Raw genomic sequence first — 16,259 nt, forward strand, 5'->3', positions numbered from 1 at the left:
AGTGTACATCTAAAATGGAAAAGCACAATGCACAATTGTAGGGAGAGATAATTCCAAAGAGTATCTGTAATTTTAAGGGATTGTAAACTCTTTTTAGTTTTTAAATCTCTAGTTTTGCAATCGTCGGGAAAAATTGGTGGCGGAGGATTTTTAATTGAGTGTTGAATTGCAATCCATAAGTCATTTCATACAAAAATATAGCCCGTTACGCATGATAAATCACATTACAATCAGCTATGATTAATTATGTCAGCTTTTTGCAAATGGACACAATAATGGCATGCTTGACTCGGGTAAAAATCCCACCGCAAGTTCACTTGAGAATTTAATGAGTGTTTGTTATTCTCTTTAAAAGCTTTGCATCCATAGCTCATTTGCATCTTTAACATGTTTCAAACATGCATATCTATTTTTAAAACTTGTGCGGACGAAATCTCTTTCTTGCAAAATTTCATGCTCTTAGGGTTAAACTATGGAATTTCCCAAAATTGGATAACAAAAATTTTGTGTTCATTTGTGTTGGGAGAATAAATTTTATTTATTTATATTTGTTATTGTTTGAATTTTTCTCCATACATCAACTATAAAATTTTCATTTTGTGTTAAGCTTTTTGCCTTGTTTGTTTTCGGGATGAAGGGAGAGTGAAAAGTCAAAGTTTTGATTGAAGAAAAAAGTGTACATCTAAAATGGAATAGCACAATGCAAAATTGTGGGGAGAGATAATTCCAAAGTGTGTCTATAATTTTTAGGGATTGTAAGCTCTTTTCAGTTTTTATATCTCAGGTTTTGCAATCGTCGGGAAAAATTGGTGGCAGACGATTTTTAACTGAGTGTTGAATTGCAATCCATAAGTCATTTCGTACAAAAATGTTGCCAATTACGTATGATAAATCACTTTACAATCATCTATGATTGTTAGATCAAATTTTTGAAAATGGGCAAAATAATGACTTGTTAGACTCGGGTAAATATCCCACCGCACATTCACTAGAGAATTTAATGAGTGTTGGTTATTCTCTTTAAAAGCTTTGGATCCATAGGTCATTTGAATCTTTAACAAGTATCAAGCATGCATATCCATTTTTAAAACATGTGTAGAAAATATCTCCTTCATGTAAAATTCCAAGCTTAATAGGGTTGGACTAATGGAATTTCCCAAACTTGGATTACAAAAATTTTGTGTTCATTTGTGGTGTGTGAATAGATATTTTTTATTTAAATTATTTATTATTTTAAATAATTTCCACACATCAACTATAAAATTTTTATTTTGTCGTAATCTTTTTTGTCGTTTTTGTTTACGGGATGAAGGGGGTGCGAAAACTCAAAGTTCTGATTTAAGAAAAAAGTGTACATCTAAAATGGAAATGCACAATGCACAAATGTAGAGAGAGATATTTCCAAAGAGTGTCTGTATGTTTTAGGGATCGTCTGCACTTTTTTCGTTTTTATATCTAAGGTTTTACAATCGTCGGGAAACGGGGGAGACGGGCGATTTTTAACTGAGTGTTGACTTCAAATCCATAAGTCATTTCTTAAAAAAATATAGCCCGTTACGCATGACAAATCACTTTACAATCGCCAATAATTGTTAGCTCAAATTTTTTAAAATGGGCAAAATAATGACTTGTTTGGCTCAGGTAAATATCGCACCGCACGTTCACTTGAGAATTTAACGAGGGTTTGATATTCTCTTTAAAAGGTTTGGATCCATAGGTCATTGAAATCTTTAACATGTTTCAAGCATGCATATCCATTTTTAAAACATGCGTAGAAAAAATCTCCTTCATGTAAAATTCCAAGCTTAATAGGGTTGGACTAATGGAATTTCCCAAAATTGGATAACATAACTTTTGTGTTCATTTGTGGTGTGTGAATAGATATTTTTGATTTAAATTAGTTATTATTTTAAATATTTTCCACACATCAACTATAAAATTTTTATTTTGTTGTGATCTTTTTGCCTTTTTTTTTACGGGATGAAGGGGGAACGAAAACTCAAAGTTCTGATTTAAGAAAAAGTGTACATTTAAAAAGGAAATGCACAATGCAAAAATTTAGAGAGAGAGATTTCGAAAGAGTGTCTGTATGTTTTAGGGATCGTATGCACTTTTTCGTTTTAATATCTAAGGTTTTGCAATCGTCGGGAAACGGGGGAGGTGGGCGATTTTTAACTAAGTGTTGACTTCAAATCCAAAAGTCATTTCTTACAAAAATATTGCCCGTTACGCATGACAAATCACTTTACAATCATCTATGATTGTTAGCTCAACGTTTTGAATATGGGAAAAATAATGGCTTGTTTGACTCGGGCAAATATCCCACCGTACGTTCACTTGAGAATTTCATGAGCGTTTTTTATTCTCTTTAAAAGCTTTGGAACCATAGGTCATTTGAATCTTTAACATGTTTCTGGCATGCATTTCCATTTTTAAAACATGTGTAGAAAAAATCTCCTTCATATAAAATTCCAAGATATTAGTTTTGGACTAGTGGAATTTCCATAACTTTGATAACAAAACTTTTGTATTCATTTGTGGTGTGTGAAAAAACTTTCTTCATTTACGTTTTTTATTGTTTTAAACTTTTTCCTTACATCAACTATGAAATTTTCATTTTGCTGTGATCTATTTGCCTTTTTTGTTTACGTGATGAAGGGAGAGCGAAAAACTCGAAGTTTTGATTTAAGAAAAATGTGTACATCTAAAATGGAAATGCACAATGCACGTAGAGAGAGATAATTCCATAGAGTGTCTATAATTTTTAGGGATTGTAAGCACATTTTCGTTTTTATATCTCAGGTTTTGCAATCGTCGGGAAAAATGGATTGCGGAGGATTTTTAACTGAGTATTGAATTTCAATCCATAAGTAATTTCATACAAAATTATAGCCCGTTACGCATGAATAATCACTTTACAACCATATTGATTGTTAGATCAAATTTTTGAAAATGGGCAAAATAATAACTAGTTAGACTCGGGTAAATATCCCACCGCACATTCACTTGAGAATTTAATGAGCATTTTTTATGCTCTTTAAAAGCTTTGGATCCATAGGTCATTTGAATCTTTAACATGTTTCAAGCATGCATATCCATTTTTAAAACATGTGTAGAAAAAATCTCCTTCATGTAAAATTCCAAGCTTAATAGGGTTGGACTAATGGAATTTCCGAAACATGGATAACAAAACTTTTGCGTTCATTTGTGGTGTGTGAATAGATATTTTTTATTTACATTAGTTATTATCATAAATATTTTCCACACATCAACTATAAAATTTTTTTTTTGTTGTGATCTTCTTTGAATTTTTTGTTTACGGGATGAAGGGGGAACGAAAACTCAAAGTTCTGATTTAATAAAAAAGGGTACGTCTAAAATGGAAATGCACAATGCACAAATGTAGAGAGAGAGATTTCCAAAGAGTGTCTGTATGTTTTAGAGATCGTATGCACTTTTTCATTTTTATATCTATGGTTTTGCAATCGTCGGGAAACTGGGGAGGCGGGCGATTTTTAACTGAGTGTTGTCTTCAAATCCATAAGTCATTTCTTACAAAAATATAGCCCATTACGCATGACAAATCACTTGACAATCATCTATGATTGTTAGCTCAACGTTTTGAATATGGGCAAAATAATGGCTTGTTTGACTCGGGCAAATATCCCACCGCACGTTCACTAGAGAATTTAATGAGCATTTTTTATTCTCTTTAAAAGCTTTGGATCCATAGGTCATTTGAATCTTTAACATGTTTCTGGCATGCATATCCATTTTTAAAACATGTGTAGAAAAAATCTCCTTCATCTAAAATTCCAAGATATTAGTTTTGGACTAGTGGAATTTCCATAATTTTGATAACAAAACTTTTGTGTTCATTTGTGGTGTGTGAATAAATTTTCTTCATTTACGTTTTTTATTGTTTTAAACTTTTTCCGTACATCAACTATGAAATTTTCATTTTGCTGTCATCTATTTGCCTTTTTTGTTTACGTGATGAAGGGAGAGCGAAAAACTCGAAGTTTTGATTTAAAAAAAATGTGTACATCTAAAACGGAAATGCACAATGCACATATGTAGAGAGAGATAATTCCAAAGAGAGTCTGTAATTTTTAGGGATTATAAGCGCCTTTTCATTTTTATATATCAGGTTTTGCAATCGTCGGGAAAAATGGGTTGCGGAGGATTTTTAACTGAGTGTTGAATTGCAATTCATAAGTCATTTATACAAAAATATAGCCCGTTACGCATAATAAATCACATTACAATCATCTATGATGATTTATGTCAGCATTTTACAAATGGGCAAAATAATGGCATGTTTGGCTCGGGTAAATATCCCACCGCAAGGTCACTTGAGAATTTAATGAGCGTTTGTTATTCTCTTTAAAAGCTTTGCATCCATAGCTCATTTGCATCTTTAACATGTTTCAAACATGCATATCCATTTTTAGAACATTTGTGGACGAAATCTCTTTCTTGAAAAATTCCAAGCTACTAGGGTTAAACTTGTGGAATTTCCCAAAATTGGACAACCAAACTTTTGTGTTCACTTGTGTTGGGTGAACAAAATTTCTTTAATTTTATTTGTTATTGTTTTAAATTTTTTCCGTACATCAACTATAAAATTTTCAATTTGTTGTAAGCTTTTTGCCTTGTTTGTTTTCGGGATGAAGGGAGAGCGTAAAGTCAAAGTTTTGATTTAAGAAAAAAGTGTACAACTAAAATGGAAAAGCACAATGCACAATTGTAGGGAGAGATAATTCCAAAGTGTGTCTGTAATTTTTCGGGATTGTAAGCTCTTTTTAGTTTTTATATCTGAGGTTTTGCAATCGTCGGGAAAAATTGGTGGCAGAGGATTTTTAAATGAGTGTTGAATTGCAGTCCATAAGTCATTTCATACAAAAATATAGCCCGTTGCGCATGATAAATCACATTACAATCATCTATGATTAATTATGTCTGCTTTTTGTAAATGGGCAAAATAATGGCATTTTTGACTCGGTTAAATATATCACGCCAAGTTCACATGAGAATTTAATGAGCGTTTGTTATTCTCTTTAAAAGCTTTGAATCCATAGCTCATTTGCATCTTTAAAACATGTGTGGATAAAATCTCTTTATTGCAAAATTCCAAGCTATTAGGGTTAAACTAGTGGAATTTCCAAAAATTGGATAACAAGACTTTTGTGTTCATTTGTGTTGGGTGAATAAATTTTATTTATTTATATTTTTTATGGTTTTAAATTTTTTCCATACATCAACTATAAAATTTTCATTTTGTTGTAAGCTTTTTGCCTTGTTTGTTTTTTGGATGAAGGGAGAGCGAATAGTCAAAGTTTTGATTTAAGAAAAAAGTGTACATCTAAAATGGAAAAGCTCAATGCACAATTGTAGGGAGAGATAATTCCAAAGAGTGTCTATAATTTTTAGGGATTGTAAGCTCTTTTTAGTTTTTATATCTCCGGTTTTGCAACCGTCGGGAAAAATTGGTGGCAGAGGATTTTTAACTGAGTGTTGAATTGCAATCCATAAGTCATTTCATAAAAAAATATAGCCCGTTACGCATGATAAATCACATTACAATCATCTATGATTAATTATGTTAGTTTTTTTGCAAATGGGCAAAATAATGGCATGTTTGACTCGGGTAAATATCCCACCGCAATTTCACTTGAGAATTTAATGAGCGTTTGTTATTTTCTTTAAAAGCTTTGCATCCATAGCTTATTTGCATCTTTAACATATTACAAACATGCATATCCATTTTTAAAACATGTGCGGACGAAATCTCTTTCTTGCAAAATTCCATGCTGTTAGGGTTAAACTAGTGGAATTTCCCAAAATTGGATAACAAAAATTTTGTGTTCATTTGTGTTGGGTGAATAAATTTTCTTTATTTATATTTTTTATTTTTTAAATTTTTTTCCATACATCAACTATAAAATTTTCATTTTGTGTTAAGCTTTTTGCCTTGTTTGTTTTCGGGATGAAGGGAGAGCGAAAAGTCAAAGTTTTGATTTAAGAAAAAAGTGTACATCTAAAATGGAAAAGCACAATGCACAATTGAAGGGAGATATAATTCCAAAGAGTGTCTGTAATTTTTAGGGATTGTAACCTCTTTTTAGTTTTTATATCTCAGGTTTTGCAATTGTCGGGAAAAATTGGTGGCAGATGATTTTTAACTGAGTGTTGAATTGCAATCCATAAGTCATTTCATACAAAAATGTACCCAGTTACGCATGATAAATCACTTTACAATCATCTATGATTGTTAGATCAAATTCTTGAAAATGGGCAAAATAATGACTTGTTAGACTCGGGTAAATATCCCACCGCACGTTCACTTGAGAATTTAATGAGCGTTTGTTATTCTCTTTAAAAGCTTTGGATCCATAGGTCATTTGAATCTTTAACATGTTTCAAGCATGCATATCCATTTTTAAAACATGTATAGAAATAATCTCCTTCATTTAAAATTCCAAGCTTAATAGGGTTGGACTAATGGAATTTCCCAAACTTGGATAACAAAACTTTTTTGTTCATTTGTGGTGTGTGAATAGATATTTTTTATTTACATTAGTTATTATTTTAAATATTTTCCACACATCAACTATAAAATTTTTATTTTGTTGTGATCTTTTTTGCCTTTTTTGTTTACGGGATGAAGGGGAAGAGAAAACTCAAAGTTCTGATTTAAGAAAAAAGTGTACATCTAAAATGGAAATGCACAATGCAAAAATGTAGAGACATATTTCCAAAGAGTGTCTGTATGTTTTAGGGATCGTATGCACATTTTTCATTTTTATATCTAAGGTTTTGAAATCGTCGGGAAACGGGGGAGGCGGGCGATTTTTAACTGAGTGTTGACTTCAAATCCATAAGTAATTTCGTACAAAAATATAGCCCGTTACGCATGACAAATCACTTTACAATCATCTATGATTGTTAGCTTAACGCTTTGAATATGGGCAAAATAATGGCTTGTTTGACTCGGGCAATTATCCCACCGCACGTTTACTTGAGCATTTAATGAGCCTTTGTTATTCTCTTTAAAAGCTTTGGATCCATAGGTCATTTAAATCTTTAACATGTTTCTGGCATGCATATCCATTTTTAAAACATGTGTAGAAAAAATCTCCTTCATGTAAAATTCCAAGATATTATTTTTGAACTAGTGGAATTTCCCAAACTTGGATAACAAAACTTTTGTGTTCATTTGTGGTGTGTGAATAAATTTTTTTTATTAACCTTTTTTATTGTTTAAAACTTTTTCCGTACATCAACTATGAAATTTTCATTTTGCTGTGATCAATTTGCCTTTTTTGCCTACGGGATGAAGGGAGAGCGAAAAACTTGAAGTTTTGATTTAAGAAAAATGTTTACATCTAAAACTGAAATGCACAATGCACATATGTAGAGAGAGATAATTCCAAAGAGTGTCTGTAATATTTAGCACCTTTTCGTTTTTATATCTCAGGTTTTGCAATCGTCGGGAAAAATGGGCTGCGGAGGACTTTTAACTGAGTGTTGAATTGCAATCCATAAGTCATTTCATACAAAAATATAGCCCGTTACGCATGATAAATCACATTACAATCATCTATGATTAATTATGTCAGCTTTTTACAAATGGGCAAAATAATGGCATGTTTGACTCGGGTAAATATCCCACCGCAAGTTCACTTGAGAATTTAATGAGCGTTTGTTATTCTCTTTAAAAGCTTTGCATCCATAGCTCATTTGCATCTTTAACATGTTTCAAACATGCATATCAATTTTTAAAACATATGCAGACGAAATCTCTTTCTTGCAAAATTCCATCCTATTAGGGTTAAACTAGTGGAATTTCCCAAAATTGGATAACAAAAATTTTGTGTTCATTTGTGTTGGGTGAATAAATTTTCATTATTTATATTTGTTTTTGTTTTTATTTTTTTCCATACATCAACTATAAAATTTTCATTTTGTTGCAAGCTTTTTGCCTTGTTTGTTTTCGGGATGAAGGGAGAGCGAAAAGTCAAAGTTTTGATTTAAGAAAAAATTGTACATCTAAAACGGAAAAGCACAAACCACAATTTTAGGGAGAGATAATTCCAAAGAATGTCTGTAATTTTTAGGGATTGTAAGCTCTTTTTAGTTTTTATATCTCAGGTTTTGCAATCGTCGGGAAAAATTGGTGGCAGAGGATTTTTAACTGAGTGTTGAATTGCAGTCCATAAATCATTTCATACAAAAATATAGCCCGTTACGCATGATAAATCACATTACAATCATCTATGATTAATTATGTCAGCTTTTTGCAAATGGGCAAAATAATTGCATGTTTGACTCGGGTAAATATCCCACGCCAAGTTCACTTGAGAATTTAATGAGCGTTTGTTATTCTCTTCAAAAGCTTTGCATCCATAGCTCATTTGCATCTTTAACATGTTTCAAACATGCATATCCATTTTTAAAACATGTGTGGATGAAATCTCTTTTGTTGCAAAATTCCAAGCTATTAGGGTTAAACTAGTGGAATTTCCCAAAATTGGATAACAAGACTTTTGTGTTCATTTGTGTTGGGTGAATAAATGTTCATTATTTATATTTTTTATTGTTTTTAATTTTTCCATACATCAACTATAAAATTTTCATTTTGTTGTAAGCTCTTTGCCTTGTTTGTTTTCGAGATGAAGGGAGAGCGAAAAGTCAATGTTTTGATTTAAGAAAAAAGTGTACATCTAAAATGGAAAAGCACAATGCACAATTGTAGGGAGAGATAATTCTAAAGAGTGTCTGTAATTTTTAGGGATTGTAAGCTCTTTTTAGTTTTTATATCTCAGGTTTTGCAATCGTCGGGAAAAATTGGTGGCAGAGGATTTTTAACTGAGTGTTGAATTGCAATCCATAAGTGATTTCAAAAAAAAATATAGCCCGTTACGCATGATAAATCACATTACAATCATCTATGATTAATTATGTCAGTTTTTTTGCAAATGGGTAAAATAATGGCATGTTTGACTCGGGTAAATATCCCACCGCAAGTTCACATGAGAATTTAATGAGCGTTTGTTATTCTCTTTAAAAGCTCTGCATCCATAGCTCATTTGCATCTTTAACATATTTCAAACATGCATATCCATTTTTAAAACATGTGCGGATGAAATCTCTTTATTGCAAAATTCCAAGCTATTAGGGTTAAACTAGTGGAATTTCCCAAAATTGGATAACAAAACTTTTATGTTGATTTGTGTTGGGTGAATAAATTTTTTTTATTTATATTTGTTTTTGTTTTAAATTTTTTCCATACATCAACAATAAAATTTTCATTTTGTTGTAAGCTTTTTGCCTTGTTTGTTTTCGGGATGAAGGGAGAGCGAAAAGTCAGAGTTTTGATTTAAGAAAAATGTGTACATCTAAAATGGAAAAGCACAATGCACAAATGTAGGGAGAGATAATTCCAAAGAGTGTCTGTAATTTTTAGGGATTGTAAGCTCTGTTTAGTTTTTATATTTCAGGTTTTGCAATCGTCGGGAAAATTTGGTGGCAGAGGATTTTTAACTGATTGTTGAATTGCAATCCATAAGTCATTTCATAAAAAAATATAGCCCGTTACGCATGATAAATCACTTTACAATCATCTATTATTATCAGATCAAATTTTTGAAAATTGGCAAAATAATGTCTTGTTAGACTCGGGTATATATCCCACCGCACGTTCACTTGAGAATTTAATGAGCGTTGGTAATTCTCTTTAAAAGCTTTGGATCCATAGGTCATTTGAATATTTAACATGTTTCAAGCATGCATATCCATTTTTAAAGCATGTGTAGAAAAAATCTCCTTCATGTAAAATTCCAAGCTTAATAGGGTTGGACTAATGGAATTTCCCAAACTTGGATAACAAAACTATTGTGTTCATTTGTGGTGTTTGAATAGATATTTTTTATTTACATTAGTTATTATTTTAAATATTTTCAACACATCAACTATAAAATTTTTATTTTGTTGTGATCTTTTTTGCCTTTTTTGTTTACGTGATGAAGGGGGAGCGAAAACTCAAAGTTCTGATATAAGAAAAAAGTGTACATCTAAAATGGAAATGCATAATGCACAAATGTAGAGACAGATATTTCCAAAGAGTGCTGTATGTTTTAGGGATCGTATGCACTTTTTCTTTTTTATATCTAAGGTTTTGCAATCGTCGGGAAATGGGGGAGGCGGGCGATTTTTAACCGAGTGTTGACTTCAAATCCATAAGTCATTTCTCACAAACATAGAGCCCGTTACGCATGACAAATCACTTTACAATCACCTATGATTGTTAGCTCAACTTATAGAATATGGGCAAAATAATGGCTTGTTTGACTCGGGCAAATATCCCACCGCACGATCACTTGAGAATTAAATGAGCGTTTGTTATTCTCTTTAAAAGATTTGGATCCATAGGTCATTTGAATCTTTAACATGTTTCTGGCATGCGTAACCAGTTTTAAAATATGTGTAGAAAAAATCTCCTTCATGTAAAATTCCAAGATATTAGTTTTGGACTAGTGGAATTTCCCAAACTTGGATAACAAAACTTTTGTGTTCATTTGTGGTGTGTGAATAAATTTTCTTCATTTACTTTTTTTATTGTTTTAAACTTTTTCAGTACATCAACTATGAAATTTTCATTTTGCTGTGATCTATTTGCCTTTTTTGTTTACGGGATGAAGGGAGAGCAAAAAACTCGAAGCTTTGATTTAAGAAAAATGTGTACATCTAAAACGGAAATGAACAATGCACATATGTAGAGAGAGATAATTCCAAAGAGTGTCTGTAATTTTTAGGGATTGTAAGCACCTTTTTGTTTTTATATCTCTGGTGTTTCAATCGGCGGGAAAAATGGTTTGCGGAGGATTTTTAACTAAGTGTTGAATTGAAATCCATAAGTCATTTCATACAAAAATATAGCCCGTACGCATGATAAATCACATTACAATCATCTATGATTAATTGTGTCAGCTTTTTGCAAATGGGCAAAATGATAGCATGTTTGACTCGGGTAAATATCCCACCGCAAGTTCACTTGAGAAATTAATGAGGGTTTGTTATTCTCTTTAAAAGCTTTGCATCCACAGCTCATTTGCATCTTTAACAAGTTTCAAACTTGCATATCCATTTTTAAAACATGTGTGGACGAAATCTCTTTCTTGCAAAATTCCAAGCTATTATGGTTAAACTAGTGGAATTGCTCAAATTGGATAACAAAACTTTTGTGTTCATTTGTGTTGGGTGAATAAATTTTCTTTATTTATATATGTTAATTTTTAAAAATTTTTCCTTACATCAATTACAAAATTTTTATTTTGTGGTAATCTTTTTTGCCTTTTTTGTTTACGGGATGAAGGGGGAGCAAAACTCAAAGTTCCGATTTAAGAAAAAAGTGTACAACTAAAATGGCAATGCACAATGCATAAATGTAGAGAGAGATATTTCAAAAGAGTGTCTGTATGTTTTAGGGATCGTATGCACTTTTTCGTTTTTATATCTCAGGTTTTGCAATCGTCGGGAAACGGGGGAGACGGGCGATTTTTAACTGAGTGTTGACTTCAAATCCATAAGTCATTTCTTAAAAAAATATAGCCCGTTACGCATGACAAATCACTTTACAACCGCCAATGATTGTTAGCTCAAATTTTTTAAAATGGGCAAAATAATGACTTGTTAGGCTCGGGTAAATATCCCACCACACGTTCCGTTGAGAATTTAATGAGCGTTTGTTATTCTCTTTAAAAGCTTTGAATCCATAGGTCATTTAAATCTTTAACATGTTTCAAGCATCCATATCCATTTTTAAAACATGAGTAGAAAAAATCTCCTTCATGTAAAATTTCAAGCTTAATAGGGTTGGACTAATGGAATTTCCCAAACTTGGATAACAAAACTTTTGTGTTCATTTGTGGTGTGTGAATAGATATTTTCGATTTAGATTAGTTATTATTTTAAATATTTTCCACACATCGACTATAAAATTTTGATCTTGTTGTGATCTTTTTTGCACTTTTTGTTTACGGGATGAAGGGGGAGCGAAAACTCAAAGTTCTGATTTAAGAAAAAAGTGTACATTTAAAATGGAAATGCCCAATGCAAAAATGTAGAGAGAGAGATTTAGAAAGAGTGTCTGTATGTTTTAGGGATCGTATACACTTTTTCGTTTTAATATCTAAGGTTTTGCAATCGTCGGGAAACAGGGGAGGCGGGCGATTTTTAACAGAGTGTTGACTTCAAATCCATAAGTAATTTCTTACAAAATTATAGCCCGTTACGCATGACAAACCACTTTACAATCATCTTTGATTGTAAGCTCAATGTTTTGAATATGGGCAAAATAATGGCTTGTTTGACTCAGGCAAATATCCCACCGTATGTTCACTTGAGAATTTAATGAGCGTTTGTTATTCTCTTTAAAAGCTTTGGATCCATAGGTCATTTGAATCTTTAACATGTTTTTGGCATGCATATCTATTTTTAAAACATGTGTAGAAAAAATCTCCTTCATCTAAAATTCCAAGATATTAGTTTTGGACTAGTGGAATTTCCCAAACTTTGATAACAAAACTTTTGTGTTCATTTGTGGTGTGTGAATAAATTTTCTTCTTTTACGTTTTTTATTGTTTTAAACTTTTTCCGTACATCAACTATGAAATTTTCATTTTGTTGTGATCTATTTGCCTTTTTTGTTTACGTGATGAAGGGAGAGCGAAAAACTCGAAGTTTTGATTTAAGAAAAATGTGTACATCTAAAACGGAAATGCACAATGCACATATGTAGAGAGAGATAATTCCATAGAGTGTCTATAATATTTAGGGATTGTAAGTACCTTTTCGTTTTTATATCTCAGGTTTTGCAATCGTCGGGAAAAATGGATTGCGGAGGATTTTTAACTGAGTGTAGAATCTCAATCCATAAGTAATTTCATACAAAATTATAGCCGGTTACGCATGATAAATCACTTTACAATCATATTGATTGTTGGATCAAATTTTTGAAAATGGGAAAAATAATGACTTGTTAGACTCGGGTAAATATCCGACCGTACGTTCACTTGAGAATTTAATGAGCGTTTGTTATCCTCTTTAAAAGCTTTGGATCCATCGGTCATTTGAATCTTTAACATGTTTCAAGCATGCATATCCATTTTTAAAACATGTGTAGAAAAAATCTCCTTCATGTAAAATTCCATGCTTAATAGGTTTGGACTAATGGAATTTTCCAAACATGGATAACAAAACTTTTGCATTCATTTGTGGTGTGTGAATAGATATTTTTATTTACATTAGTTATTATTTTAAATATTTTCCACACTTAAACTATAAAATTTTTATTTTGTTGTGATCTTTTTTGCCTTTTTTGTTTACGGGATGAAGGGGGAGCAAAAACTCAAAGTTCTGATTTAAGAAAAAAGTGTACGTCTAAAATGGAAATGTGATGGATGTCATATTCTGACATGAGAACTAGGTTAATTATAATAAAATAACCTTTATAATTGTGTTATAGGTGGTTATTTATCGGGTTTCAAATGAAATGAGCATTTATTGAATTTGGCATTAATCACTGTCGATATTGCATATTTCTCTCTCCTGAATTATATTTCATTATTTTTTAGTCTTATTTCTTCCTGAAATGCTTTCTATAGTTTCAATTGTGGAATTTCAGGAGAATTTGGGTGGAGAAGAAGATATTTACCAAAATGCCCTTAGTGAAATGGAGGTAATTTCTAGGGCAAATCATTTTAAAATAAAAAAAATCATATTTAAAGGGAAGGGAAGCGTCGAACGAAGGGGGGAAAGGCAGCGTGAAGAGAAATAGAAACGGAGACCAAAACAGAGTTTTTTTTTTGCCGAAAACAGGGGAGGACCCGAGAGGAGTTCCCCACCGTCGTTCGCCGGGCCAATACCTTCCGCCGCGCCACCGTCGTCCACCGCCGTCCACTGCCGTCCAGCAACCGAGAACAAACCCGAGGAGAGCTCGAGAGAGTCTCTGTCGAGGTGAGTTCGACAGTCGTCGCTCGCCAGACTGAGAAGTGATCCGAGAGGGCTTCTCCGGTGCAACTTCCGCTTTCCGCCCATCCTCCGGCGTCGGTTACGTATTTTCAACCATTCCCGAAGCTATTCCGACTCCAACCAAGACTCGAGTGAGCTGGTTAGAGAACGTCAGCTTTGTTTCGTTCTTCGCCGGACGTTCCCTCCATCCGTCGGCTTCCAACCTTCGTCACCGGCGTCGTCTCTACCTCCGGCCACTCACTCTTGCCAACCCGAAGCCATTGATTTCGGGAAATTGCAGCACCCGTGAGAATGAGTTGCTGCCCGAGCGAGAGGAGGAAGAAGGGGAGTAATTCGTCATTATTGAATTTAGTTTTTATATGGTTTGAACTTAGGTTTTGAATGTTAATTGAATCTGATTTGATAATTAAGGTTTTTTTAAGATTTGTTTTCTGGATATTTGATTAAATTAGCTAATTAGGGTAGGATTATAATTGAGGTTGGATTTTGGTATTTTAATCCGATTTCTGTCTTTCACTCTATGCGCCCGAGAGGGGCTAGACGCAAGGATTGAGAAATCGGATTCGTGATTACGTGGCGCTCGAGAGAGGCACGAATCACGATAAAATCCAGAGTTGATAATTTTAGCATCATCACAATAGAAAATTGATTCTATGCATTCTATTGTAATCCGCTCTTTGTCATTAACTCTAGGCACCCGAGAGGGGCTAGACGCAAGGATTGAGAATCCGGATTCGTGGTTTCGTGGTGCTCGAGAGGCACGAATCACGATAAAATCCAGAGTTGACGTTTCCTGTTGTACAAGTAGTTAATTAGATTATTGCTTGATAATGTAGGATATAATTAGTGTTTAGTTCAGATTAATTCATCATATTTGGTTGGGCTAGTTGACTGAAGAATACACAAAATTCAATCCTCCCTGTGGATATGACCCTCGCTTACTGCTAGATTACATGAACGATTCGTACTCTTGCGAGGTATTAAAGCCGATGTAACTAAATTATACATCAAGTTTTTGGCGCCGTTGTCGGAGAGGCACGTATTAAGTGTATTTCTTTGTTCTCCATGGTCTTAGGTTAGATTTATTTTTATTTATTTTTATTTTTTTTCATAATTTTAGCTTGGTGATTTTGTTTGGAATTATTTTTATTTCTTCTAGTTAGTTCATATTTTTAGTAGCGAGTTTGTTAGCTTCATTTGATAGTTCATTTTGTTTCTTTTTGTGTTTTTATGCACGGGCGCCGCTCCCTAGGTGGACCATTAGCTCCCTTTGTTGAAGAGGTAGAACATATTTTTAGAAAAATACCCGAAGTCAAGTTAGGAGCTACCATGGCCAATCAGGGCGAACCATTACAGTTACCTACAGCAGGTGACCGTAGAGCCCTGAGGGATTATTCTATCCCATCCCACTTCACATCACCTTCTTGCATTATATTGCCACCCACTACTGCCGCCAGTTATGAGTTGAAACCGGGTGTGATCCAACTCCTCCCTACATTCACTGGCTTGGAGAAGGAGGACCCATATTACCACATCAAGGAATTCTTAGATATTTGTGCAACTTTTAAATTCCAGAATTTCTCAGATGACTCTATCCGGTTAAGACTTTTTCCATTTTCACTTAAGGATAAGGCCAAGTCTTGGCTTAATTCCTTAGAGGTGGGCAGCATTACTTCATGGGACACATTAGTCACGAAATTTTTGTCCAAGTACTTTCCCATTCAGAGAACTACAACCCTCAAGAGAGAAATCTCCAACTTTATGCAGCAGGAGGGTGAACACTTTTATGAGGCTTGGGAGAAATGGAAGGATTTGATCCGTAGGTGTCCGCGTCATGGGTTTGAGAAATGGCATTTAGTGCAATACTTTTATCAAGGTCTTACACCTCAGGTTAGATCCATGGTAGATGCAACGAGTGGTGGGAGTTTGATGGGTAAGAGTGCTAGTGAGGTGTGGGACTTCTTTGAAACGTTGAGTGATCAATCTCAGCAATGAGGTTCATCATTTAATGTTGATAGGAGATCCCATGAAGCCAAAAGAGGGGGTCTTTACGAGGTTAGTGAAACACCCATGCTCATGGCCAAGATTGAAGGGTTGACTAGAAAAATTGATGCCCTTATGGTGTCCAAGAGTTCACCTTCTCCTAACCCATCTATTGTCTGTGCCATATGCTCTGGTTCATCTCATCCCACACAAATGTGTCCATCTAGTTCATCCTACCCAAA

General features: G+C 33.4%; 1 non-coding gene across 1 annotated transcript; it reads right to left on the reverse strand.

Moving 5' to 3' along the window:
• Positions 1-15,768: 15,768 nt before the first annotated feature.
• On the reverse strand, positions 15,769-15,875 carry LOC137937912 (small nucleolar RNA R71). Its single transcript, XR_011109699.1, has one exon. It is a non-coding gene; the product is annotated as a small nucleolar RNA R71 (small nucleolar RNA).
• Positions 15,876-16,259: the final 384 nt, after the last annotated feature.

Source organism: Aristolochia californica, unplaced genomic scaffold (assembly GCF_029961685.1).
Source record: "Aristolochia californica isolate CCGP_79_NKW_82.1479 unplaced genomic scaffold, dmAriCali1.0.hap1 SCAF_7, whole genome shotgun sequence".
Lineage (NCBI taxonomy): Eukaryota > Viridiplantae > Streptophyta > Magnoliopsida > Piperales > Aristolochiaceae > Aristolochia > Aristolochia californica.